The 26,124-nt window shown below is 42.8% G+C and overlaps 1 long non-coding RNA gene across 1 annotated transcript in view; it reads right to left on the bottom strand.

Annotated features, from left to right (window-relative positions):
• Window positions 1–450: 450 nt before the first annotated feature.
• The window catches only part of LOC149441390 (uncharacterized), a 136,538-nt gene continuing 110,864 nt past the window's right edge, over window positions 451–26,124 (bottom strand). The window contains exon 4 of the long non-coding RNA XR_016307389.1: window positions 451–807. This is a non-coding gene — a long non-coding RNA (uncharacterized LOC149441390). The remainder of the gene's footprint in view (window positions 808–26,124) is intronic.

Here is a 26,124-nt window from a genome sequence, read left to right as displayed (position 1 = left end):
AGGTCACTGGAGCAAAGTGAAGATCTGAGAAAATGGCAGGGGGCAGGTAAGTAGAAGGCCTCTTCGTTTGCAGGTCATACTTTGTACCATTTATTTTAACCTTGTGTGGCTTTAACTCTAATAGTCAAACACATAGTATAAGTTGATTACTCTTGATTAGAAGGCAAACCTCTACTGTGGAAATATGACATAACAAAGCAGTTGCTTTCCTGCGAGATGTTGTGTCACATTGAACTGGAAGAACAGAATTTAATATTTGTGGTTGATGTTTTCTGATAAACAGGAAACACTTGATTACTGTGGATGACACATTGTAATCTAATCGTAGTACGATGACATTCTCTATAATGCTGAAAAAATTGAAGGATGTTATCATTCCATAAGATTATTATCATAAGCAAAACTGCCACAAACACTCTGAGCGATGCAAGCCAACACCTTAAAGGGAAAGAAGAGGGAAGTTTGTTGTTTATTTCTTTACATGGTAATTTTGGTAACAGCCGAATTCCAGAAAAATTAAAAACACCAACTACTGAAGTTAAAGTAGTAGTAAACCACCAAAAAAAAAATCAAAAAAATTTTCTCCCTGCAAGTTAAGAGCATAATGTGCATCGCACATATCGCAGAGCATAATACATCGCATACTAGCACATTATGAAAGACTTAACTGAAAATTAAGCCCTCCAGTGGAGTGCTGTCATGGCTCCCCGAGGCTTCAAAGTTCACCAGGTCATCCTTCTGGTTCGCGATCTGTGGCCATCTGATTGGCCAAGCCGCGATGTTGTCAATCCCACACATGTGGCTTACCTGTAGGTAAAAGATACAAAATTGGTTTCACTTCCACTTTAAAAATTCATTAAATCTGAACTTTGGACATAAATTTTAATAAATGGGTAAAAAGGTGCTTCATATCTATAAAAAAATAAGTCATCCAAGCATCATGAAAACAAGACTTCTTTAATTCACGTGAAGTCCTCTGTCCTCTTAGTGAAAGCTAAAGCCCACTGTGGCCTGATATCACTCACCTGATCCAAGCTCTGAAAAGATCCCGACCAGTTGGCTCAGGCTATCAGTTCTCAGTCTGGATCGATAGTACAGCCACCTAGTTGCGTATAAATTCTTTCTTTTTTTAAACCCATACATCTCTTATAAAGCGGAGACGATTCATCCAGCTCTGAGGGAACACCTCACTTTCTCCTCCAGGCTCTCATGAAGGGAGCATGCAATAATCTTCTTGCTTTCTGTCTTTATGCTCGAAAAGTGCGCCATCAGACAGGATCAATAAATTGGAGCTTAAACCCCATGACATCAGTCCCTCAGCTGACACATTCAGCAGGCCGAAGCTGCACACAATTGTAATGAAGTGCTGCTAACCATCCATGCAACATTTTGTCTTCTATCTCATTCTGCTTGAGCATGCGACTTCAGATATGAAAGATTGTTCAGAAATCAAAGTTTTTGACATCTGTCAATCTGCCAACAAGATTGGCTGCTCATCACATAATTTTACTGGAAAGAAAAAATCTCACATTTCCTATACACTGAAATAGACATTTCAATATACAGACAAATCTAAGTCATCAAAGATGACATGTTGGAGTTTTAGGCTGCACACTCCTACTGTTTGTCTTCCGTAAAAGGGTAAAACTTCTTCCCCATTTGTTGTGCCATTGCATTCAGACAAACTGATGTGAAGAGATTCACACATGACTTAGTGTAATAAGCCTAACTGCACTGTATCCATAGGGACACTTCTGTGCAAAAAAGATGAATCTCAAGAGGCCAGTCACATATTTTACCCTGAGAGAAAAATTACATTTGCTATACATCAAAAATTACATTTCAATCTACAGACAAATTGACAGAACCCAACGACTTACCATATATCTACTTTGCACAGTCCATAACATTAAAGAGTTTTTATTTACAGGGCTGGGTTTCTGGCCCTGCACTAAACCCTCCTCCTTTCTCAGCACAGACTTGAGACCGGCCTGGGTGGAGTTAAATTCGATGATCATATACTGAGAATCACTCCAAGCATACTGAACAAGAGAAGTGTTACTTACTGTGCAGAGCTTAGACATATGGAATAAGAACACAATAGCCCCACGTTCCCACAAAATATGGATTTCAAATGCTCCTACCATTCATAGGGGATCACCTTCTTATTTTGGCTCTGAGACGATTCAAACAGCTCTGAGAAAACACCTCACCGTCTCCTCCAGGCTACTGTCAGGAATGGACTCGCCAATGGTGGTGGGACTCATCTGCCGTGTGGGCTGCAGTACCAGGGCTGGCCAGCGGGTGCTTTCAGCAACCAGAAGCTCACTCCTGCAGTCAGCCATCACCTGAGGCTGATTGCAGGAGGTGTATTTAAGGAATGGCCAGACCGGCAGTCAGTGCTTTGGTGTATGTTTCCCATGAGCCCCTGTACCTGCATCCTGTCTGCTTCCTGCCTGATTCCGCTTTGATCCTGACTCTGAATGAACTCCGCCTGTCCTGACCCCGGCTATTCCTGACCACTCTCCAGCCTGCTCCTTTGGTACCTTGTCTGCCTGATTGTTCCTGACCCAGCCCTTCTGACTACGCTCTGCCTGCTCCTTTGTGTCTTGTCTGCCCAATGGTTCCTGACCCGGCCTGCCTGACCACTCCACCTCACCAGTCCTGACTGCTCTTGTCTGTGTACATTCCGTTATCAGTTGGAGGTTTGGTTTTGTTATATTGTGCGTATTATATTTGTGTATAACCTTTAATAAATGATATTGTTACACCATATTGGAGCCTGCGTTTCCCTGTGTCAGTTCACACATCTCTGGTCTTACCGGGAGCCCTGACACTCTCATGCATTTAATGATTTACCAAAACAATTATATTCAAGGCATGTCATGAACAATAACTGTAACAGTTGCTTGTTCTCTCAACCGAACTGTCAAACCATCAAATGTCTGGTGTCATACCGATCACATGTGCAGCACCATGACAACTGCAAATCATAAAGAGGCTAAGATGGCAGCTTCTGTGGATGTAAAGGACAGGAGGGTTTAGTTCTGCCTTAAGAACCGGTTCATAAGACCGGTTCCTGCTATGCCATCTACCCCCCTGGCCAATGGTCTTGTAATTTCCCCACTATAATTTTTGTTTGCAGTGGTAAAGACATAACATTGATGCCCACTGTAGGGGGCTAACTGCATTGTTTGATTGACAGACCAGGAGACTCCTGCTATATCCCACCTCTCATGATCTCACAGTACCAGAATCTGTTTTCACTTCAAGAACAATCACATTGTAGATTACAGAGTCTATTTTAATGTAGCATGCTTAACACAGCAAAAAAACAGCTGCCAGGTTTCTTACTCCATCTATGTCTTATTAGGGAGATTTCACTTCCTGTCTTGTAGACACAGCAAGAAGTGAGAGGATATCTTTCCAATATTTACGAGATGGAGAATGTGAGGTCACCGTCCTGCCTCTCCATCTGGTCCAATCAGAGAATGCCTTGCAATCATTCAGCAACACAGTCTCTATGGCGACCTTGCCAAGCAGCGGACCTTCTGTTTTCACAATGCATTAGAGCAGTCCTTCGGAAAGAGACCCAGAAACAATTGGAGATCAGTGGAGTAGGAGTCTGCTTTTAGCTTCTCCAGTGATCTCCAGATTCCAGAGGGATCAGCCAGGTATGGTACATGCATAGTTACATTGGTCCACGATGGACCTATATAACCACATATAAAATATCCATATATGGAATTCCTCTTTAATTACTGGGCCAAAAGCAAGGTTCTCACACACACACAAACTTCAGGACAAAGAAAATATTTTTTAAATTAAAACCCTTCCATTACATATGCTTCATATGCACTTTGTACAACACGACTTACAGTGAGGAACAGAAGTATTTGAACACCCTGCGATTTTGCAAGTTCCCCCACTCAGAAATCATGGAGGGGTCTGAAATTCACGTTGTAGGTGCATTCCCACTCAGAGACAGAATTTAAAAAAAAATTCAGGAAATCACATTTGTCTTGCACTGCTGAACATAAGTATTTGAACACCTAAGAAACAGCAAGAATTCTGGCTTTCAAAGACCTGTTACTGTGCCTTTAAAAAGTCCACCTCTACTCCACTCATTAATCTAACTTAGTAGCACCTGTCTGAGCTTTTTGACCCCACAGTCAGTCAGACACCAACTACTACCATGGGCAAGACCAAAGAGCTGTCAAAAGACACCAGAGAAAATTGTGGACCTCCACAAGGCTGGAAAGGGCTACGGGGCAATTGCCAAGCAGCTTGGTGAAAATAGATCAACTGTTGGAGCAATTGTTAAAAAATGGAAGAGGCTAAAGACGACTGTCAGTCTCCCTCGGACTGGGGCTCCAGATCTCACCTCGTGAGGTATCACTGATAAGAAAGGTAAGGAATCAGCCCAGAACTACAAGGGAGGAGCTGGTCAATGATATGAAGAGAGCTGGGACCAGTTTCAAAGGTCACTGTCGGTAGAACACTACGTCGTCATGGTTTAAAATCATGCATTGCACGGAAGGTTCCCCTGCTCAAGTCATCACGTTTCCAGGCCCGTCTGAAGTTTGCCAATGACCATCTGGATGATCCAGAGGAGGCATGGGAGAAAGTCATGTGGTCAGATGAGACCAAAGTAGAACTTTTTGGTCTAAACTTCACTCGTCTTGTTTGGAGGAAAAAGAAGGATGAGCTGCATCTCAAGAACACCATCCCTACTATGAAGCATGGGGGTGGTAACATCATGCTTTAGGGGTGCTTTTCTGCGAAGGGGACAGGGTGACTGCACTGTATTAAGGAGAGGATGAATGGGGCCATTTATTGTGAGATTTTGAGTAACAACCTCCTTCACTCAGAGCATTGAAGATGGGTCGTGGCTGGGTCTTCCAACCTGACAACGACCCGAAGCACACAGCCAGGATAACCAAGGAGTGGCTCCGTAAGAAGCATATCAAGGTTCTGGAGTGGCCTAGCCAGTCTCCAGACAAAAATCCAATAGAACATCTTTGGAGGGAGCTGAAACTGTGTTGCTCAGCGACAGCCCCGAAACCTGACAGATTTAGAGGAGATGTGTGTGGAGGAGTGGGCCAAAATCCCTGTTGCAGTGTGTGCAAACCTGGTCAAGAACTACAGGAAATGTTTGACCTCTGTAATTGCAAACAAAGGCTTCTGTACCAAATATTAACACTGATTTTCTCGGGTGTTCAAATAGTTATGTTCAGCAGTGCAAGACAAATTCTTTAAAAATCATACAATGTGATTTTCTGAATTTTTTTTAAATTCTGTCTCTCAGAGTGAGAATGCACCTGCAATGTGAATTTCAGACCCATCCATGATTTCTAAGTGGGAGAACTTGCAAAATCGCAGGGTGTTCAAATACTTCTGTTCCTCACTGTACATAGCAGCATTGTTAAGACTATGTAATTCACAGCACAGCTAACAAGACTATGTACCATACAACATTCAAGAGTATGTAATGACCTGAGTACTTGGCTTCAGAGTGTAACACAAAGCATGCAGGGCTCAAAACTGTATTTTGTGCACTGTATCAGTGCACAAGACTCAGGAGTGGGTGACACAAGCCAGCGTACAACCAAAAATTTCCTTCTCCCCTACACTCAGTCTCCCCTAGTACAGAGCTCTACCCTAACTTCCCCCCTCCCCAGAGTACTCCCTTCAATCCTTCCCTCCAGGAAAGAGCTCTCCCCCCAATACTCCCCCAGTACAGAACTGTCCAGCTGACCCATACCCTGTACCCCATCCCCACAGATCAGTACAGTGTCAGTGTTTTTTTTTTTTTTTTTTTGCACTGATAACTGTATTGGTGTCACTGGGGTTGTCAGTGACCCCCAAGTCGGTTCCCCCCCAGTGTCAGAATGTCCGCCGCAGTCCCGCCATAAGTCGCTGATCTCTGCTATTATTAGTATAAAAAAAATCCAGCATCTATACTGCCATTTGTAAACGCTATAACTTTTATGTAAACCAATTAATTTACACGTATTGGGATTTTTTTTAGCAAAGGCATGTCGCAGAATACATTTTGGCCCAAATGTATTACGAAATTTGATTTAAATTGTTTATACTAGACATGTTTTATAACAAAAAGTCCAAAATATAGTTTTTTCTCTCAAAATTGTCTTTTTTTTTATAGAGCAAAAAAAACCAAAACAAACAAAAATGCACAGGCGATCAAACACCACCGAAAGAAAGCTCAATTTGTAGGGCAAAAAGGATGTAAATTTCATTTTGGTGCAGCATTGCATGACCGCGCAATTGTCAGTTAAAGTAATGCAGCGCCTTAACACAAACCGCTTATGTAACCGTTTCCTGACCTACCTAAAGCAGAAATACTGCTAGAGTGGCACGGGTGCACAAAATCACATATATATACGTGATTCGCACTCCCGTGGATTTCACGCCCCTCCCAAATAGTGTCAGATTGCTGGTCAGTACACCAGTAATCACATTTAACCCCTTGATTGCCAGGAAGATGCTCATACACAATAAACCTCCATTGCTAGTATAGTGTCTGAATGGATCAATATCTTTGATCAGATCAGCACTATACCAGCATCCACATTAGTATAGTGTCCCCAAAAACGCAGCATTAGCGGGATTAACCCCAGCACCTGCATTAGGCCCTACGCTTACCCCCTTCTCCCCCAGCAAGTGCAGTCAGTAGGTCACTGTCACTTGATACATTGCACACAAAACTGCAGTGTTGGCAGAATCAGGCCTGATCTGTTAGCACTTGCCAGTAAATTGTACAAAAATACACTCTGTTGTCCTCGGGGTGACCCTGAATTTGACCGGCTCCACAAAATTCAGCCCCTCATAAATCACCTTAACCAAAAATTCGCAGATATCTATACTCCCCAGCAAAAAAATCTGCATTGATGAGTCTCTCATTAATTTCTCTGGCCACCTTGTATTCAAACAATTTCTTCCCAGCAAGCGTGCCAGATATGGGGTCAAGATCTAGAAGACCTGTGAGAGGGCAACAGGCTATACATATAAGTTTCAGATTTACGAGGGAAAAGAAGTCATGTGGAGCCTCCCGGATGCCCAGACTACATGGGGAGCAGTGGCAAGAAAGTTTGGGACTTGGTGTCATTCTTTTTCCATATGGGGTACCACTTATATGTGGACAATTTTCATTCAAGTGTGCCACTATTTAGACATTTGTAGAATCTTGGAACTGGCGCATGTGGCACAGTGCGATCTAATGTGTGCCCACCATTAAAAGTGGGTGGATGCAAGGTGGTATATTCTAACACTTTTTCTGGCAGAGATTACTTCTCTTTTTTCATTCAGCATACAGGCTGCATACAAAAAAAAAAAAAGAACATAGCATATATACCCATCAAGGACCAGGGACGTACTGGTACATCACTGGACTTTGAATGCTTATACCAGGATGATGCCTACAGCTGCAGGCATCATCCTGGTATCATTTTTTTCAGCCAGTGATCCGCTTTCATGTAAAAGCAATCCTAGTGGCTAATTAGCTGCAGGACTGCTTTAACAAGCAGCGGGAGATGATGCTCCCCATCTGCCTTCCACGGCCTTCTCGGGCAGTCCCGAAAAAGAAATTGAAAGCTACGAGCATTTCATCACTTCAGTTTCGCAGGATATAAACAGAGCCATTTGTAAATTGGGAAAGCATCTGATCACACCGATCTTGGTTTGATTAGATAATGTAAGGGCAGAGGAGATATCTAGAGTCTGATAGACCCCAGAGTTCTCAAAAAAGAATACATGACAATGCCCATTGAAGTTATAAGGGATATTTGCATTCCCTGTGATAGCACTAAAAGTGATAAAAAAAAAACTAAAGGGACAGTGAAAAATAATAATAAAAAAAAAAAAAATCACCCTCGCCCCCCCCCCCCGTGCATGCACACCTGCGTGCGTGAGCGTTGACTCTGTGCTGGTATGTAAACAGCGGTTGCACCATGCATGTGAGGTATCGCCGTGAATGTCAGATCAAGGGCAGTAATTCTAACACTAGACCTCCTCTGTAAATCTAAAATGGTAGCTTGTAAAGGCTTTTAAAACATTGCCTATGGACATTAAAAACATATGCAGTTTGTCGCCATTGCATGGGGCATGCGCAGTTTTAAAGCATGTTTACTTGGCATATCATCATCTTTTATATCTTACCAAATAATTAGCCAATATATTGTGTTTTTATGCATTAAAAGTAAAAAAAAGTTTTTAAAATTGTGTTTGAAAAATCGCTGCACGAATACTATGTGACATAACAAGTTGCAGCACCCACCATTTTATTCACTAGGGTGTTTGCTTTAAAAAAATATATATAATGTTTAAATTAATTTCCTAGCAAAAAATACAGATTTTTTTCAAAAAGTGTCAGAAAAGGCTTGGTCTTCAGGTAGTTTGAAGAGTGAGTGATGTGTGGCATAAACTTCTAATGCCCCCACCCCCAAAAACGACTCCTTTTTGGAAAGTAGACACCCCAAACTATTTGCTGAGAGGCATGTTGAATCAATAGAATTAATTTTTTTACCACAAGTTTTTGGAAAATGACAAAAAAATGTTTTTTATTTTTTTACACAAAACTGTCACTTAAATGATTTATTGCTCACACATGCCATGGGTATATGTGGAATTACTCCCCAAAATACATTCTGCTATTTCTCCCGAGTATGGGGGTACCACATGTGAGAAACATTTTGGCAGTCTAGCCAAGTACAGGACTCCAAAATCCAATAAGCACCTTCAGGCTTTTAAAAGGGCTTCATTTCCTCATTACACTTCCCGACTACCTATCACAGTTTTGGAGGCCCTGAAATGCCAGGATAGCACCCCCCCCCCCAAAATTACCACTTTTTTGAAAGCATTAATTCAAGGAATTTGATAAGCATGGTGAGTATTTTGCAGATCTTGTTTGTTGCCACAAGTTTTTGGAAAATGGAAAACAAAAACAAAAACTTTTTTTTTTAATATGTCAAAACCTTGTGAGAAAAATGAGATCTGCAAAATATTCACCATGCCTCTTTTTAAATTCCTTGGGGTGTCTACTTTCCAAAAAGGGGTCAATTGAGGGGGGGGAGGGGGTTTGTTGCTATCCTGGCATTTCAGGACCTTCGAAACTGTGATAGGTAGTGAGGAAGTGAAATGAGGAAGTTACTCACTTTAGGCTTTCAAAGTGGTCATTGGATTTCAGGCTCCTGTATGTGGCTAGGCTCCCAAAAAGTCTCACACATGTGGTATCCCCATACTTGTTAGAAGTAGCAGAATGTATTTTGGGGTGTAATCCCACATATACCTATGGCTTGTGTGAGAAATATATAATTTAACCGCCTCCCATATAAGGAGATGAAGGGCACAAGGCGGTTCTCTCGTTCTGGGAGGATGTCATATGACATCCTCCCACTCTAACCGCGCATGCACGGCGATCGGTGGTGCGCTGCGTCCCTCAGACACAGCGGATCACCCATCAAAGAAAAGAACTGAAGACGTCGGCTCGGTCATGTGATCAGCTGTGTCCAATCACAGCTGATCGCATGTAAATAAGGAAATGCCGGTTATCAGCATTTCTCTCCTCACGAGCTGTCACAGCCACCAATCAGTGCCGCCTGTCAGTGCCAGTCAGTGCCTCCTATCAGTGCCAGTCAGTGTCACCTATCAGTGCCAGTCAGTGCCGCCTATCAGTGCCATATATGAGTGCTGCCTTTCAGTGCCCATCAGTGCAGCCTACCAGTGCCTCCTCATCAGTGCCACCTATCAGTATCCATCAGTGCAGCCTATCAGTGCCCATCACTGCAGCCTCATTAGCGCACATCAGTGAAGGAGAAAAATCACTTATTTACAAACTTTTATAACAAAAACTAAGCAAAAATGTTTTTTTTTCTTCAAAAATTTCAGTTGTTTTTGGTTTAGCAAACAATAAAAAACCCAGAAGTGATTAAATACCACCAAAAGAAAGCTCTGTCTCAAAAAAATTATAAAAATATCATATGAGTACAGTGTTGCATGACCGCGCAATAGTCATTCAAAGTGTGACAGCGCTGAAAGCTGAAAATTGGCCTGGGCAGGAAGGGGGTAAAAGTGCCCTGTAGGCAAGTGGTTAAATGACAACTTTGTGTAAAAAAAAAATGTTTTTGTCATTTTCCAGAAACTTGTGGAAAAAAAAAAAAAATCTTCCATAGACTCAATATGCCTCTCAGCAGATAGCTTAGGGTGTCTACTTTCCGAAAAGGGGTCATTTGGGAGTGTTTGTACGATCGTGGTATTTTAGCACCTCAAGAAATGTGATGAGCAGTCAGAAAGGAAAAGCTGTGCAAATTCCATTATCTATACCATAGTGTGTAGATGCTACAACTTTCACACAAAGCAATCAATATACACTTATTGGGATTTTTTTTTTACCAAAAACATGTAGCAGAATACATTTTGGCCTAAATTTATGACGAAATTTTAGTTTTTTTGGATATTTTTTATGACAGAAATGAGAAAATACCATTTTTTCTCAAAACTTTTTTTTCTAGCGCCAAAAATAAAAAGCGCACAAGTGATGAAATACCACCAAAAGAAAGCTCTATTTGTGTGAAAAAAGGACATAAGTTTCATTTATGTACCATACTGCATGACCGTGCAATTGTCAGTTAAATTAGTGCTGCACTGTATAGCAATAAAATGGCGTAAATTGCAGTATCTATACCATAGTTTGTAGACGCTATAACGTTCACACAAAGCAATCAATATACACTTATTGGAATTTTTTTTTAACAAAAGCATGTAGCAGAATACATTTTGGCCTAAATTTATAATTAACTTTGAGTTTACTATATATTTTTTATAGCCGAAAGTAAAAAAATATAGTTTTTCTTCAAAATTTTCGGTCTTTTGTTGTATAGAGTGCAAAAAATAAAAAGTGCACAGGTGATCAAATACCACCGAAAGAAAGATCTATTTGTGTGAAAAAAAGGACACAAATTTTGTTTATGTCGCAAAATTATCAGTTGCATTAGTGCAGCGCCGAGTAGCAAAAAGAGGCCTGGTCATTAAGGGGGGTAAATCCTCTAGAGGGCAAGTGGTCAAAAGGGCAGCTCCCTTCCTTCATATTCACCATCTATTAAGGAACTTCTGCCTTTGCTTCAAGAAAAGTTTTGAATCCTTATATGCACCAAATATGTCCATCGAGCACACAGAAGATCAGTAACTGCAGTTAAAGGGACATTGGCCTATTTATTATTATACAGGATTTATATATCGCCAACTGTTTGCTCAGCACTTTACAATATGGTGGGAGACAGTACAGTAACAATACAGTTCAATACAAGAGGGATTCGAGGGCCCTGCTCCTTGGAGCTTACAATCTAGGAGGGAGGGGATAGTGGTACAAAAAGGTAATAACTGTGGGGGATGGAGTGGTTGGGAGAGTAGAGGATTCCAGTATTAGCTGAGGGCGGGGTGGGCTTCCCTGAAGAGATAGGTTTTCAGAGTGCGCCTAAAAGTGAGCAGAGTAGGCGATAGTCTGATAGATTGGGGTAGGGAGTTCCAGAGGATGGGGGAAGCCCTGGAGAAGAGCATGGGAAGAGGAGACAAGGGAGCTAGAGAGTAGGAGGTCTTGTGAGGAGCGGAGAGTACGGTTAGGGTGATATTTGGAGACAAGATTGGTGATGTAATTTGGGGCAGTGTTATGAACGGCTTTGTATGTCAGTGTTAGTGTTTTGAATTTTATCCGTTGGGCAATCGGAAGCCAGTGTTGGGATTGGCAGAGAGGGGTGGAAGATGCAGAACGGTTAGTAAGGTGGATGAATCTGGCAGCAGCATTCATGACAGACTGAAGTGGGGATAGCCTGCGATGAGGTAGGCCAATAAGGAGGGAGTTACAGTAGTCGAGGCGTGATATAATAGGGAGTGAATGAGTTGCTTAGTGGTTTTCGAGGTTAGGAACGGTCGTATCTTGGAGATGTTGCGGAGGTGAAGTCTACATGAGCTTGTCAGCGACACCTAGTACCCTGGCTTGAGGGGTGGGACTGATAATAGTGTTGTTGATCTTGATGGAGAAGTCGGGGGGGGGCGGCGCGGGCTGGGGGGAATACTAGGAGCTCAGTTTTGGAGAGATTGAGTTTGAGGAAGTGGAGTGACAACCAATCCGATATGTCACTTTGTAGGCTAGTGATACGAGTGGAGACTGAAGGGGTGAGGAGAGGGGTAGCGAGATAGATTTGTGTGTCGTCAGCATAGAGATGGTAATTGAAGCCATGGGAGTTTATCAGTTGGCCAAGGGAGGAGGTGTAGATGGAGAAGAGAAGGGGTCCGAGGACAGAGCCTTGAGGGACCCCAACAGAGGGAGTGAAGAGGAGGTGGCAGCATTATAGTTAACACTTAAGGAGCACTGTGATAGATAGGAGGAGAGGCAGGAGAGAGCGGAGTCTCTGAGGCCAAGAGAGTGTCGTTTTTTGAGGAGGAGGGGGTGGTCAACCGTGTCAAAAGCCGAAGAGAGGTCGAGAAGTAGGAGTACTGTATAGTGACCATTGGTTTTGGCGTTTAGTAGGTCATTGGTAAGTTTGAATAGGGCAGTTTCAGTGGAGTGTAGGGGGCGGAAGCCAGACTGTAACGGGTCGAGAAGGTTGTTGTCGGTGAGGTGGGAGCTCAGGCGATTATAGACTAAGCGTTCTAGGAGTTTAGAGGTAAATGGCAGATTTATAGAAGAGCTCTTATTTTATGAGAATTAGACTCAGCCCTCAGCCACTGAGAGCCCAAAGTGAGTAAGTCTTTCTGCTTGGTAGCTTTTTTTACTCCCTGGGGAAGAAACATCTCAGGACTGGGGCTATCATTTAAATTCTGAATGGCAGGACATCTAGAACTGATTGAGATTGTGCTGTGTTGTGACACTTACTTGAAGTTACTAGAGTGACAGCTGTTGTCTTATGCACATATTTTGCTGTTGCTTTGTTGTGCTTCCATTTGATCTCTATACAACCAAAATATCTGTGTCTATGTTATGGTTGCAGCCAGAGGATTTTAATAGTCACAGGTTTAAGGTGGTGTCAACAGGGGTTGGGCTTCCAGAGCGGGGTCAGGAAAGATAGGAAACCCAAAAATTACTCAGTGGTCCCTGAGGGGTAGTGCTCATATTTGATAGTGGTTTACATTAGCACCGGTAATCATGATTCATTTACATATTTTTTACTCCCAGCACGAGGCTTTTGGTTTTAACAGCTTTAGGTTCTGCCTTGTACTTGACAATTAAACCTTTAAGCATGCCCATTTTTCTGAAGTCCTGGTCTACATCCAGCTGGTAACAAGGAAATATGGGATGTTGGAATTGTGCAAGACTTGGATGTAGTTGGTGGAAACAAATAATTCACAGTATGGAGGAGATGCAGTTAAGAATTGGATCACCGGGAACCCAACAAAGATTGGTTATGTCTAGAGATGAGCGAATCGAACATGACGAAGTGGAATTCGTTCCGAAGATTTGGAAAAATTCTATTCGCGACGAATCCGAAGATTAGCAAACTTCGGATGCACGAATCAAATTTTCCCAAAAAAGGCGGCGACATGTGTGGCGACGGAGAAAATGGACAGAGAAGATGGGGCGGGGATCTCTGGGAAGGCGCGCAGACAAGGCGCGCTGACCCATAATGCATTCATGACATGTGATCGCATTAGCCAATCAGCAGCCAGCCAGCACTGTGTAATGGTGGAGCTATAAATCGCGGCCATCTTAGAATTCTCCATTAGCCTCCGGTCATTCAAGAGAGACAGACCTGTGTGTATTAAGGGACAGAGTTAGGGCCACAGAGACTTTAGGGCCAAAGAATCATTACTCAGGGACACAGAATCGTTACTCAGGGACACAGAATCGTTACTCAGGGACACAGAATCGTTACTCAGGGACACAGAATCGTTACTTAGGGCCACAGCTATCAAAGAATCGAAAATTTTAAGTGACAAACACCCTTTTTTTTTTGGTGGCTGTCGTGCACAGTTGGTGCTGCAGTTTGCCGATTGTGCAAAATAAACTGACTTTCCGCTTCACAACCACTATTGTACGTTCAAAGAGTTAAATCCATTTACACGCCGGCTGGCGGTAATATTTTTTGGGTGATTAGTGCATTCCAGTGACATAAACGTACAGTTTCCAGCCAACGGCAAGCTGCAATTGACCGATTGTGTACAATAAACTGACTTTCTGCTTCACAACCACTATTGTACGTTCAAAGAGTTAAATCCATATACACGCCGGGTGGCGGTAATATTTTTTGGGTGATTAGTGCATTCCAGTGACATAAACATACAGTTTCCAGCCAACGGCAAGCTGCAATTGACCGATTGTGCTAAATAAACTGACTTTCTGCTTCACAACCACTATTTTACGTTCAAAGAGTTAAATCCATATACACGCTGGGTGGCGGTAATATTTTTTGGGTGATTAGTGCATTCCAGTGACATAAACGTAGTTTCCAGCCAACGGCAAGCTGCAATTGACCGATTGTGCTAAATAAACTGACTTTCTGCTTCACAACCACTATTGTACGTTCAAAGAGTTAAATCCATTTACACGCCGGCTGGCGGTAATATTTTTTGGGTGATTAGTGCATTCCAGTGACCTAAACGTACAGTTTCCAGCCAACGGCAAGCTGCAATTGACCGATTGTGCTAAATAAACTGACTTTCTGCTTCACAACCACTATTGTACGTTCAAAGAGTTAAATCCATTTACACGCCGGCTGGCGGTAATATTTTTTGGGTGATTAGTGCATTCCAGTGACAGAAACGTACAGTTTCCAGCCAACGGCAAGCTGCAATTGACCGATTGTGCTAAATAAACTGACTTTCTGCTTCACAACCACTATTGTACGTTCAAAGAGTTAAATCCATTTACATGCCGGCTGGCGGTAATATTTTTTGGGTGATTAGTGCATTCCAGTGACATAAACGTACAGTTTCCAGTCAACGGCAAGCTGCAATTGACCGATTGTGTACAATAAACTGACTTTCTGCTTCACAACCACTATTGTACGTTCAAAGAGTTAAATCCATTTACACGCTGGCTGGCGGTAATATTTTTTGGGTGATTAGTGCATTCCAGTGACCTAAACATACAGTTTCCAGCCAACGGCAAGCTGCAATTGACCGATTGTGTACAATAAACTGACTTTCTGCTTCACAACCACTATTGTACGTTCAAAGAGTTAAATCCATATACACGCCGGGTGGCGGTAATATTTTTTGGGTGATTAGTGCATTCCAGTGACATAAACGTACAGTTTACAGCCAACGGCAAGCTGCAATTGACCGATTGTGTACAATAAACTGACTTTCTGCTTCACAACCACTATTGTACGTTCAAAGAGTTAAATCCATTTACACGCCGGCTGGCGGTAATATTTTTTGGGTGATTAGTGCATTCCAGTGACCTAAACGTACAGTTTCCAGCCAACGGCAAGCTGCAATTGACCGATTGTGTACAATAAACTGACTTTCTGCTTCACAACCACTATTGTACGTTCAAAGAGTTAAATCCATATACACGCCGGGTGGCGGTAATATTTTTTGGGTGATTAGTGCATTCCAGTGACATAAACGTACAGTTTACAGCCAACGGCAAGCTGCAATTGACCGATTGTGCTAAATAAACTGACTTTCTGCTTCACAACCACTATTGTACGTTCAAAGAGTTAAATCCGGTTTTATTTTTGGGGTGCTTATTGAATTAAAGAGTATGTCAGACAACACGCAGAGGAGTGGCAGAGGAGGCAATGTTTCAGGAGCGAGCAGACGTGGCAGCAGAGGAAGGGGTTGAGGCAGCACTAGTCGCAGCCAGAGGCCAGTGCTCCCGGTGTCATCCAGTGGTCGTGTCTCCACCGACAACCCTGCCGTCATCGATTGGTTGACTCGGTCGTCTTCCTCTTCCCAGGTCACCTCTGACACCTACAGCCAACGGTCGGTGGGTACGTCAGACACAACCGTTAGTTGGCATGGCCCGGGAGCAAGCCCACTGAAATCACGTGTCCTCGACCTGCCCCTGTCCTTTGGTGTTCCCTCACCAAGCGAAGTATCGCATGCTGTGGGCTCAGCCCCACTGTCCATACTGATTCATGGCCCCCTGTACCGGCTCCTCATGAACGTGGTTCAGCGGAATTGCATCACTTAACGGCAAATCGTTGACAAATGCTGGGACGTTCAGTGTTGTGCGCATTAAGCCAGACACCAAAGGGCAGCACAGACCTGTTATTACTCGCTCAAGCATGGCTGAACAAAACCAGTCTCTACCACAAATTGGACCCAGACCTGCCCAGGGTCTCGTAACTAGATTGCACGGAGGAGTAGAGTCCGTTATCGGAATTAAATAGACAAAACGCCACACCAAAAAGAGTGGCCATTTCCAACACTTATTCCAGAAAGAGGAACAACCCGTTTCATATACGGCCCGTAGACGTTTCACGTCTGCCACATTCAGTCGATTTAAGACGCAAGCTCCACTTCCTGTGGTCTCTGACCGTCGATATACCTTTAAGTGTCAGCTTTGAAGCTATATTCCCTCCGGAGCACTGACACTGGTGCCCTTCCGTCAACATGCCTTTAAGTTTCAGTTTTCAACCATATTCCCCACAGAAGCCAAACTCTTGGGTATCCCAGAAGCTGCTCAGCGGGTCAGGGCAATAAAGCTCCCGGTTCGCAGGTTGTTCCGTCTTATGGATGGAAGTACGACGGTATATGATCTTCGCACCCACGGCATTACCTCATAAAATTTCTGCATTGCATCTGCAATCACAACGCTGACTTCCCGGATCGCCACTCAGCCATTGGACTCTTGATAGTCGTCTCCCCACACTGCTGCTGGGGGGACTTTTTAACCTAGGCCTCTGTATGGCCTTCAATTGAAGCTGCTTCCGCTCCGCCACTCTGCCATTGGACTCTTGATAGTCGTCTCCCCACGCTGCTGCTGGGGGGACTTTTTAACCTAGGCCTCTGTATGGCCTTTAATTGAAGCTGCTTACGCTCCGCCACTCTGCCATGGGCCTCTTGGGTATCCCAGAAGCTGCTCAGCGGGTCAGGGCAATAAAGCTCCCGGTTCGCAGGTTGTTCCGTCTTATGGATGGAAGTACGACGGTATATGATCTTCTTCGCACCCACGGAATCACCTCATAGAATCTCTGCATTGCATCTGCAATCACAACGCTGACTTCCCGGATCGCCACTCAGCCATTGGACTCTTGATAGTCGTCTCCCCACACTGCTGCTGGGGGGACTTTTTAACCTAGGCCTGTGTATGGCCTTCAATTGAAGCTGCTTCCGCTCCGCCACTCTGCCATTGGACTCTTGATAGTCGTCTCCCCACGCTGCTGCTGGGGGGACTTTTTAACCTAGGCCTGTGTATGGCCTTCAATTGAAGCTGCTTCTGCTCCGCCACTCTACCATTGGACTCTTGATAGTCGTCTCCCCACACTGCTGCTGGGGGGACTTTTTAACATAGCCCTCTGTATGGCCTTCAATTTAAGCTGCTTACGCTTCGCCACTCTGCCATGGGCCCCTGTACCGCCTCCTCTTGCTGCTGCCAGGTCCAGAGTGTGTCATGGGTCCCTGTACGGCCTCCCATTGCTGCTGACTTCATCGCCAGACTCTGCCATGTGCCACTTTCAGGTCTCCTTACACTGTTGGTGGGTTCCATTTTGTGATAGGGTGCTGTATGGCCTTCCATTGCTGCTGCCTCCACCGCCACCCTGCGCCATGTGCCTCTGTCGTCTGCTCACGCTGCTGACGGCTTCCGCTTTTTAACCGAGGCCTGTGTTTGGCTTCCGAATACTGCTGCATCCACCGCCACCCTGCGCCATGTGTCTCTGTCGTCTGCTCACGCTGCTGACGGCTTCCGCTTTTTAACCTAGGCCTGTGTATGGCTTCAGAATAATGCTGCCTACACCGCCACCCTGCGCCATGTGCCTCTGTCGTCTGCTCACGCTGCTGCCAGGTCCATACTGATTCATGGCCCCCTGTACCGGCTCCTCATGAAATTCGCAGCGAATATATTCGGCTCGAAGCAAATTTATTCGGCGAATCAGCCGAACCGAATTTTTGAATAATTCGCTCATCTCTAGTTATGTCCACCATGATCTGCCATCTTGTGCACCAAGGCTTGATAAGGTTCAGTCTCCACTCATTGAGTAAGGGTGGGGGAGCCTGATCACAAAAAGTCTTTCATGTTTTGGGAACATAATAGATATGTATCTATCTTTTTGAAAAGCTTGGTGACACCACCTTGCGGCAGTTACATCACTTTTCATCCCAAGAGTTCGAGCAAATTCTGACCTGCATCTACCTGTTTTTTTTAAACTTAATGTGGAGGACTGACTATATTTTTATCATAAAGATTATTAAAAATGAAGAATTGCACATACGTAGAATAGCTAAATAGGAAGTATCAAAAGTGGAAATTCTGAGGTCATGGGTGAGGTCAGGTCAGGGCATGCTACTTGCTGCCAGCTACATGTGATAGTCAGGGAGAGTTCCAGGCTTCCGGAGAGCTTACTCCTGAAATATTTCTGCCACATAATTTCCCTTATGCTTAAATAAACTTCACAAACAAACCCCAGAATGTCTTTTTGATTCATATTTTTCCATCCATTCAAAACTGGACCCAAGGACACCGAATTGTCTAGGAGGTTCTTGCATTAGGACTCTTAGGGGACTCTAGCTGAGCATACAGTATCACCTGATATGCACATGCCTCTTCTAGGTTATTGGCACTCAGTGTAATAAAGAGAGGCTTGAGGAGACAACCATGTAGTACATACCTTCTAAAGCATGTTAGCAATGGCATCTTCCATGTGTGCCCCTGACAGATTCCTTCTATCAGCACTCATCCTGAACTATGTGCAGGATCCATTTAACCATTTTGCTGTCATTATCATACACATTATATTTTTCTGAAAGCAGAGACCCTGGAGAATAAAATAGTGGTAGTTCCAATTTTTTATGTCACAATATATTTGTGCAACGGTTTATCAAGCACAAAATTTCAGAGAAACACAGTTAAGAAAATAGAAGGCCACAAAAATGCAATATGTTACCCACTTTTTTTGGTAAAATATAAAAGTTGAGGATGTGTAACTTTTATTTTTTTACTTTTTTTTTCACTTTGACTAAAACTTTATATTCTGTAAGAGACAAAAAGTCCCCTATGTGATCTAATATTTTTAGGATAGGTGCTGTTTAATGAGACATGGGGGAGTATGTAATTTTGTGGCTTTAACCTGAAATAACCAACCTGTCAGCACGAGAGCTCCAAATGATATATTTATTCGTGAAGATACAGCTGTATAAGAGCATGCCCTCTGGCCACCTAGTGCTCTGATTAAGTTGCTCACAGTTCATATTTTTAAAGGGTTTCTTTAGCACAGGCTACACCCATCATTACTTATCAGTTTACCAACACCTTTAAGTATAGTGGACCAAAAGGAACATGTGTTTAAGAACACAGAAATTATTCAGACGCCACTTTAGCTGCCTATTACAAATAGAAAAATGCAATTTGTATTAAATGTTATACAGTATATATCAACTTATAATTGTATATATGTATATATGCATAACAATAATGGCCACTACTAGTATAATGAACCGTACACTAAGACACTCATGTACTTATGATATAATTGAACACTTTTATTACTGTTATTTCATTAAGATGTACTGTTATGATGGAGGAGATAGTAAGGATCACATTTAAACCTATACATTATTCCCTCCTTTTGACCTTTACTAATCATACATCTCGCTCCTAGCACACAAATGTGCACTGGAGGGCTGATTCTTCACTTTCATTATGCTTAACATTTTATCACACATTAGTTTTAACAATTACAATGCAGATAAGGGACATGTAGTCCAGCTTATTCACAAATGACCATCAGAGAGGCTGCAGAGAACAACAAGGTTCTCTACATTTTTAGCCTTCTTCTGACCACCTGCCAATCACTAGACCCACCTCCCTTTACCATTCACTGGTTGAGAAACCCAGAAGCATGACACCGAGGCGGCGAGCCCTATGATGCCTTCTTTTACTTGTCTCTCACAGACATGGCTCTCCACCTTCTGCGTCCTTTTGCCGCTCGGCTCTTCCCAAGTGGATGTTACAAAAGCTTCCTTACTAACTTGCCTATAGATGGACAACATCCCATCCCTGTCCTTTACCGGGACATATAGGTAGGCTAGACCCACCTGTATGCCGGAGGAATGCCTCCAACCGGGGCAGGTACACAAAAGGAGGATGCTGTCCCTATGCAATCACACCAGCAAACACTCATCTTTATTTGTATTTTAACTCTAAGCAATTCGCAAAGCTTTCACACGCTAGCTAATAAAATAACTTCAACTCTTATTTACCTATAGGTCACCCCTGCCATCCCAGGCACATAGTAACTGCCCTGCGTAGTCCTTATAGGAAGATGTAATTTCCCAAGTCATTCAGGTGTACCTTATCAAACTCTAATAGACTCGGTCCTGCTCATCTCCCACGGCATGCATTGTGCAATCCCCCAATCCAATTCTTCGCCTTGACACATTCCCCATTGAATATACAAGCTTTCTCGATCCTCTCCTTTCTCCACAAGGGTCCGGTTATAAATAATGACATTACTATGTGAGCTCTGGAGAACCTCCCCCTTATCCAATACACATCTTCCCTCATTCTACTCCACTGGACCTTAAATCATTACCCCCCAGGTGTATAATCACAGCATATGGGTGTAGTTGGTTATAGGGTATTGCTTCGATCACAAAATCTCGTAGACCTTTCCACAATAACCCTGATCTCCCCTCCCACCTTATCCTGACCCCTTGCTTTTTCATATCCCAGATTCTCTAGGCCCCTCCCAAGAGCCCTAACGTATGCTCTATTTATATATGAATGTCAGACAATTAAAATTTTTTTTTTCAATTTCTTGTATCCGGGGCCATGGATTGGGGTCTTGACTCCATCCACCGCTAGTTCCTGGTAGGTCAATTAATGCGGGTTTAGTCCTTTCTATTTCAGGACATATCTGGTGACGAACTGTGATTGGAGGGCCTTGGGCACCATCAAGCTGAAGCTTTTAAATCTCCATTTCATCAATAGGTTCAGGGTTGATTCCTGTATCTGTTATTCCAGGGAACACTGGTGTCAACACAGGTAGTTCAAGGAGTGCACCGAATGTGTGGTCAGGGCCTGGCTCATAGATGGGTGACAGCTTAGGCATCTCACCTTCTTCTATTCCGCTGTCCATTGTTCCTTTGAAGGCAAGCAACAAACACATCTGAATTTTTCTTACATTTCAATTGCTTATATACCTTCTTGCAAGCGAATATACTTAGCTTATAGCACACAAGCAAGCTTATTATCACTCCCAACACTATCTCTCCTATTTTTAATAATCCTAATAAAAATGTTGTAAACACTGAACCAATTTGATGGGTTCAACCATGATGTCCATGACAACACTCCTCTACCCTACTCAGATAAAGTTATGATTTAGGATGTCATGGACATCACCCTATAATTCTTCTGCTGCAGCCAAGTGGGCATTTATGTCATAACTTGTGTCAACCATATAGGTACAGCACTCCTGTTTTATTGCTACTCATAATTCTCCTTGAGATTCAAATAGAATGTCTAAACCCATATGGTTAGCAATCACCTGTCTTCTCATTTCTATCAGTTCTTCTGCTTCATCTTTTAGTGCTGCTAAGACATGATCCAGCATTATATCTGTTACATTTGCATAACTATTTATTCTTGTTGCCATCTCATGTCCCCACCCTGTCCAGGATGGAGCATAAGTCCATGCCTTAAATGCATCCCCAAATACTGATATGTTATATTTTTGTGCAATGTCAGTCATAGCATCTGAAGCAGCCTTTATTGAATATACCTTACCTTCTGTAGATCTCTTTTATCTATGTCCCTTTTGTTCTTTTAACAAATCAGACATATTTACTGGCCTCGTGGCATAAATAAGTTCTGCTATTATACAGGTACCATTGACTTTTAGGGGCAAACTTTTCCATGCTTTCCGTCCACACACGAAATCATATGGATTAGGTAGCACTCTTGCCCCGACATTTCTTAATTCTGAATTTACCAACTCTTTTAAGGATTGATTATACCTATTCACATCACTATCTACAGTGAAGAAAATAAGCATTTGATCCCCTGCTGATTTTGAATGTTTGCCCACTCACAAAGAAATTATCCGTCTAAAAATCGAATGGTAGGTGTATTGTAACACTAAGACAGAATAGCAACAAAAAATTAAAAAAATGCATGTCTAACAAATTATGCACTGATTTGCATGTTCCTGAGGGAAATAAGTATTTGATCCCCTTCACAAAACATGACTTGTTGGCAGACGTTTGTCAGATGTTACCTGTAGTTGGCCACCAGGTTTGCACACATCTCAGGAGGGGATTTGGCCCACTCCTCTCGGCAGATCCTCTTCAAATCATTAAGGTTTGGTGGCTGACGTTTGGCAACTCGAACTTTCAACTCCCTCCACAGATTTTCAATCGGATTAAGGTCTGCAGACTGGCTAGGCCACTCAAAGATCTTAATGTGCTCCTTCTTGAGCCACTCCTTTGTTGCCTTGGCCGTGTGTTTTGGGTCATTGTCATGCTGGAACACCCATCCACGACCCATTTTCAATGCCCTGGCTGAGGGAAGAAGGTTCTCACCCAAGATTTGACAGTACATTGCCCAGTCCATAGTCCCTTTGATGCGGTGCAGTTGTTCTGTCCCCTTAGCAGAAAAACATCCCCAAAGCATAATGTTTCCACCACCATGTTTGACAGTTGGTGGTGTTCTTGGGGTCATAGGCAGCATTCCTCCTCCTCCAAACACGGCGAGTTGAGTTGATACCAAAGAGCTCGATTTTGTTCTTATCTGACCATAACACTTTCAACCAGTCCTCCTCTGCATCATTCAGATGTTCAGTGGCAAACTTCAGACGGGCCTGGTCATCTGCTTTCTTGAGCAGAGGGACCTTGCGGGCATTGCAGGATTTCATTCCTTGATGGTGTAGTGTGTTACCAATTGTTTTCTTGGTGACTCTGGTCCCAGCTGCCTGGAAATCATTGACAAGATCCTCACGTGTAGTTCTGGGTTGATTCATCATTGTTCTCATGATCATTGACACTCCACGAGGTGAGATCTTGCATGGTGCACCAGACCTAGGGAGACTGACAGTTGTTTTGTGTCTCTTCCATTTGCGAATGGTTGTACCAACTGTTGTCACCTTCTCACCAAGCTGATTGGCAATAGTTTTGTAGCCCAGTCCAGCCTTGTGTAGGTCTACGATCTTGTCCCTGACATCTTTGGACAGCTCTTTGGCCTTTGCCATGGTGGAGAGTTTGGAATCTCTTTGATTGCTCCTGTGGACAGGTGTCTTTTATACAGGTAACAAAAAGAGATTAGCAGCACTCCCTTTAAGAGACTGCTTCTAATCTCAGCTTGTTACCTGTATGAAAGACACCTGGTAGCCAGAAATCCTGCTGAATGATAGGGGATCAAATACTTATTTCCCTCATGAACACGCAATTCAGTGCATAATTTGTTAGACATGCATTTTTTTTAATTTTTTGCTGCTATTCTGTCTCTGTGTTACAATGCATCTACCACTCAATTTTTAGACTGATCATTTCTTTGAGAGTGGGCAAACATTCAAAATCAGCAGGGGACCAAATACTTATTTTCTTCACTGTATATATGTGGTATTACATTCGTCAATGATTGCTTCAAGGTTTAATTAAAACAATTGGAGCATTTTTACATCGACACAGTCTGATTTAATATATTATAACACCCATTTAGTACAACTTGGATCTCACCTGGCACCTGGTAATCTGTGATACCCACCCTAGTTGTCCATTTAAGGTAATACCTATTCCTTTACCCGATATACCCTGGACTAACAGATCTTCGTCCTTGGCTGCCTTTCCTTGCTGCAAAGTTAATATACTATTTGTAGACAAATTTACTAATAAGGCATGATATAAGTCAGGGCTTGTCAGTGCCATAGCAATTATGGGTTTATGACACACACTAAGGGGAATCATAGTACATATCCAACAGTCTGAAAGATTAAATTGATTAGAGATCACCTCATGCAATGGAACCATCCTATTCAGGAAGGTTTGGCTTCCCACATCCATCGGGCCTAGGATCAGTATCATCAGGATACCCTGCCATGCTCCCATTCCTCTTCCACAGATGATTTTATTCTAGAAAAGGGACACAATTAATGTTTTTCCTAAGCACCGCCTGCCAAGATTATGGCCCCCCCCCCCCCCCCCGAGGCCTCATCCCTTAAGGCTGCTCAGGTACCATGGCCTTTTGCACGTTTGCAGTGTGATGTATGTACCCAAGCCTCCTTATCCTCAAGCTTTAAAGCTGTTGGGGTCAGCAATAAAACTTGATGGGGTTCTGTCCACCTGGGCTCAATAACTCTCCTCTGGTGCTTCTTAAGCATCACCCATTCACCTGGTTGCAACTTATGCGTCCCTTCAAGATCATATGGATCTGGAAGTGAGGTAAAGATTTTATTATGCAACTGATTAAGGTGTTTCTATAATCCTACTACCTACTCAGTGAGTGTACCATAAGATTTGGTTGAAGCCTGTGGATAGTACAAACCTGTCTTTGGCACGGATCCAAAAAGTATCTCATAAGGAGATAACCTTTCTTTCTGTTTAGGAGTGATTCTTAACCACTTCAAGTCCGGACACTTTCACCCCCTTCCTGTCCAGGCCAATTTTCAGCTTTCAGTGCTATCACACTTTGCCAATTGCGCGGTCATGCAACACTGTACCCATATGAATTTTTTAGCATTTTTTTGAGACAGATAAAACTTTATTTAGATGGTATTTATTCACCTCCTGGATTTTTTTTTTTTGCTATATAAATGAAAAAGTCCAAAAATTTTGAAAAAAAGTGTTTTTCTTAAAACATTTTTGCAAATAAATATTCTTTCTTCATAAATCTTTGCCAAAATTTATTCACACATCTTTTTAGTAAAAAAAAAATAACCCAAGTTAGTTTATACTCAAAAATTATAATTTTTCTAAATTTTTTTTATATTTTTACTTTATTTTCTTATATTATTTAATTTTTTTTACATACTGTCACCCTAGCAGTACAGTGTCACCACAGTGACACAGTACTACTTGTGGGGGGTTATGAAGATTTTTTTTTTTTTTTTTTTACACTGATTGCTTTTACACCTATAATGGCTGTAAGAGCAATAATTTCTCCTTCTCTCTGGCTGCATTCTTGCAGCCATTGAGAAATAATGTGTGAGCTGTGATTGGTCACAGCTTGTCACATGGTACAAGGCTGTTGAGAATAACCATGTACCATGTGACCTCTGTGATCATTCACAGATTTCACACGTAGTAAGCAATGATGTCAGAAGTGACATCTTGCTTATTACTCTTCATGTGATCATTGATTGGCCAATCAGTGATCACATGATCGGGACCTCACACGGAGGACACAGCGGGAACCGGATCGCGCACAAGCAGGGAGCGGGGAGGACGTTTATAAACGGCCACCTGCCCCTGCATTGCTCTCTTCCGGCCGTTTATATACACATGGCCGGACGGGAAGTGGTTAAAGAAAACAGTGCAATTGGTAATCCTTGTAACCAATTCAATCCTCTCTCAGCTTTAAGTTTCCCCAGCTTTGCTTTTAACAACCCATTATATTTTTCTACCTTGCCACTTGCAGCGGGGTCTTATGATGTATGTAAGCGTTGTTCAATATTGAAAGCTGTATTTCCTTCATTATTTGACCTGTGAAGTGTTTCCCTCTATCACTCTCTATTATCTCTGGAATTCCATACCTGCTTACTACTTCCTGTATTAGTTTCTTGACTGTTGCTGTAGCTTTTCCCACTGGGAAAGCTTCCAACCATCCTGAAAAAACATCTACGACTGTTAAACAAAATTCATACATTCCTACCTTTGGCAGCTGTATGTAATCTATCTGTAACCTCTGAAATGGGTATAAGGGTCTTGGGATATGACCAGACGGTGTTTGTACCTTTTTCCCTGGGTTAACCACTTGCCGCCCTGCCACTGTAGAAATACATCCTTTGG

This window comes from Staurois parvus, unplaced genomic scaffold, assembly GCF_062004578.1.
Source record: "Staurois parvus isolate SC_StPar_1 unplaced genomic scaffold, SC_StPar_1.0 ptg000991l, whole genome shotgun sequence".
Lineage (NCBI taxonomy): Eukaryota > Metazoa > Chordata > Amphibia > Anura > Ranidae > Staurois > Staurois parvus.
The sequence above is the reverse complement of the archived record's forward strand: the minus strand, read 5'-3'. Positions and strand labels throughout refer to the sequence as shown.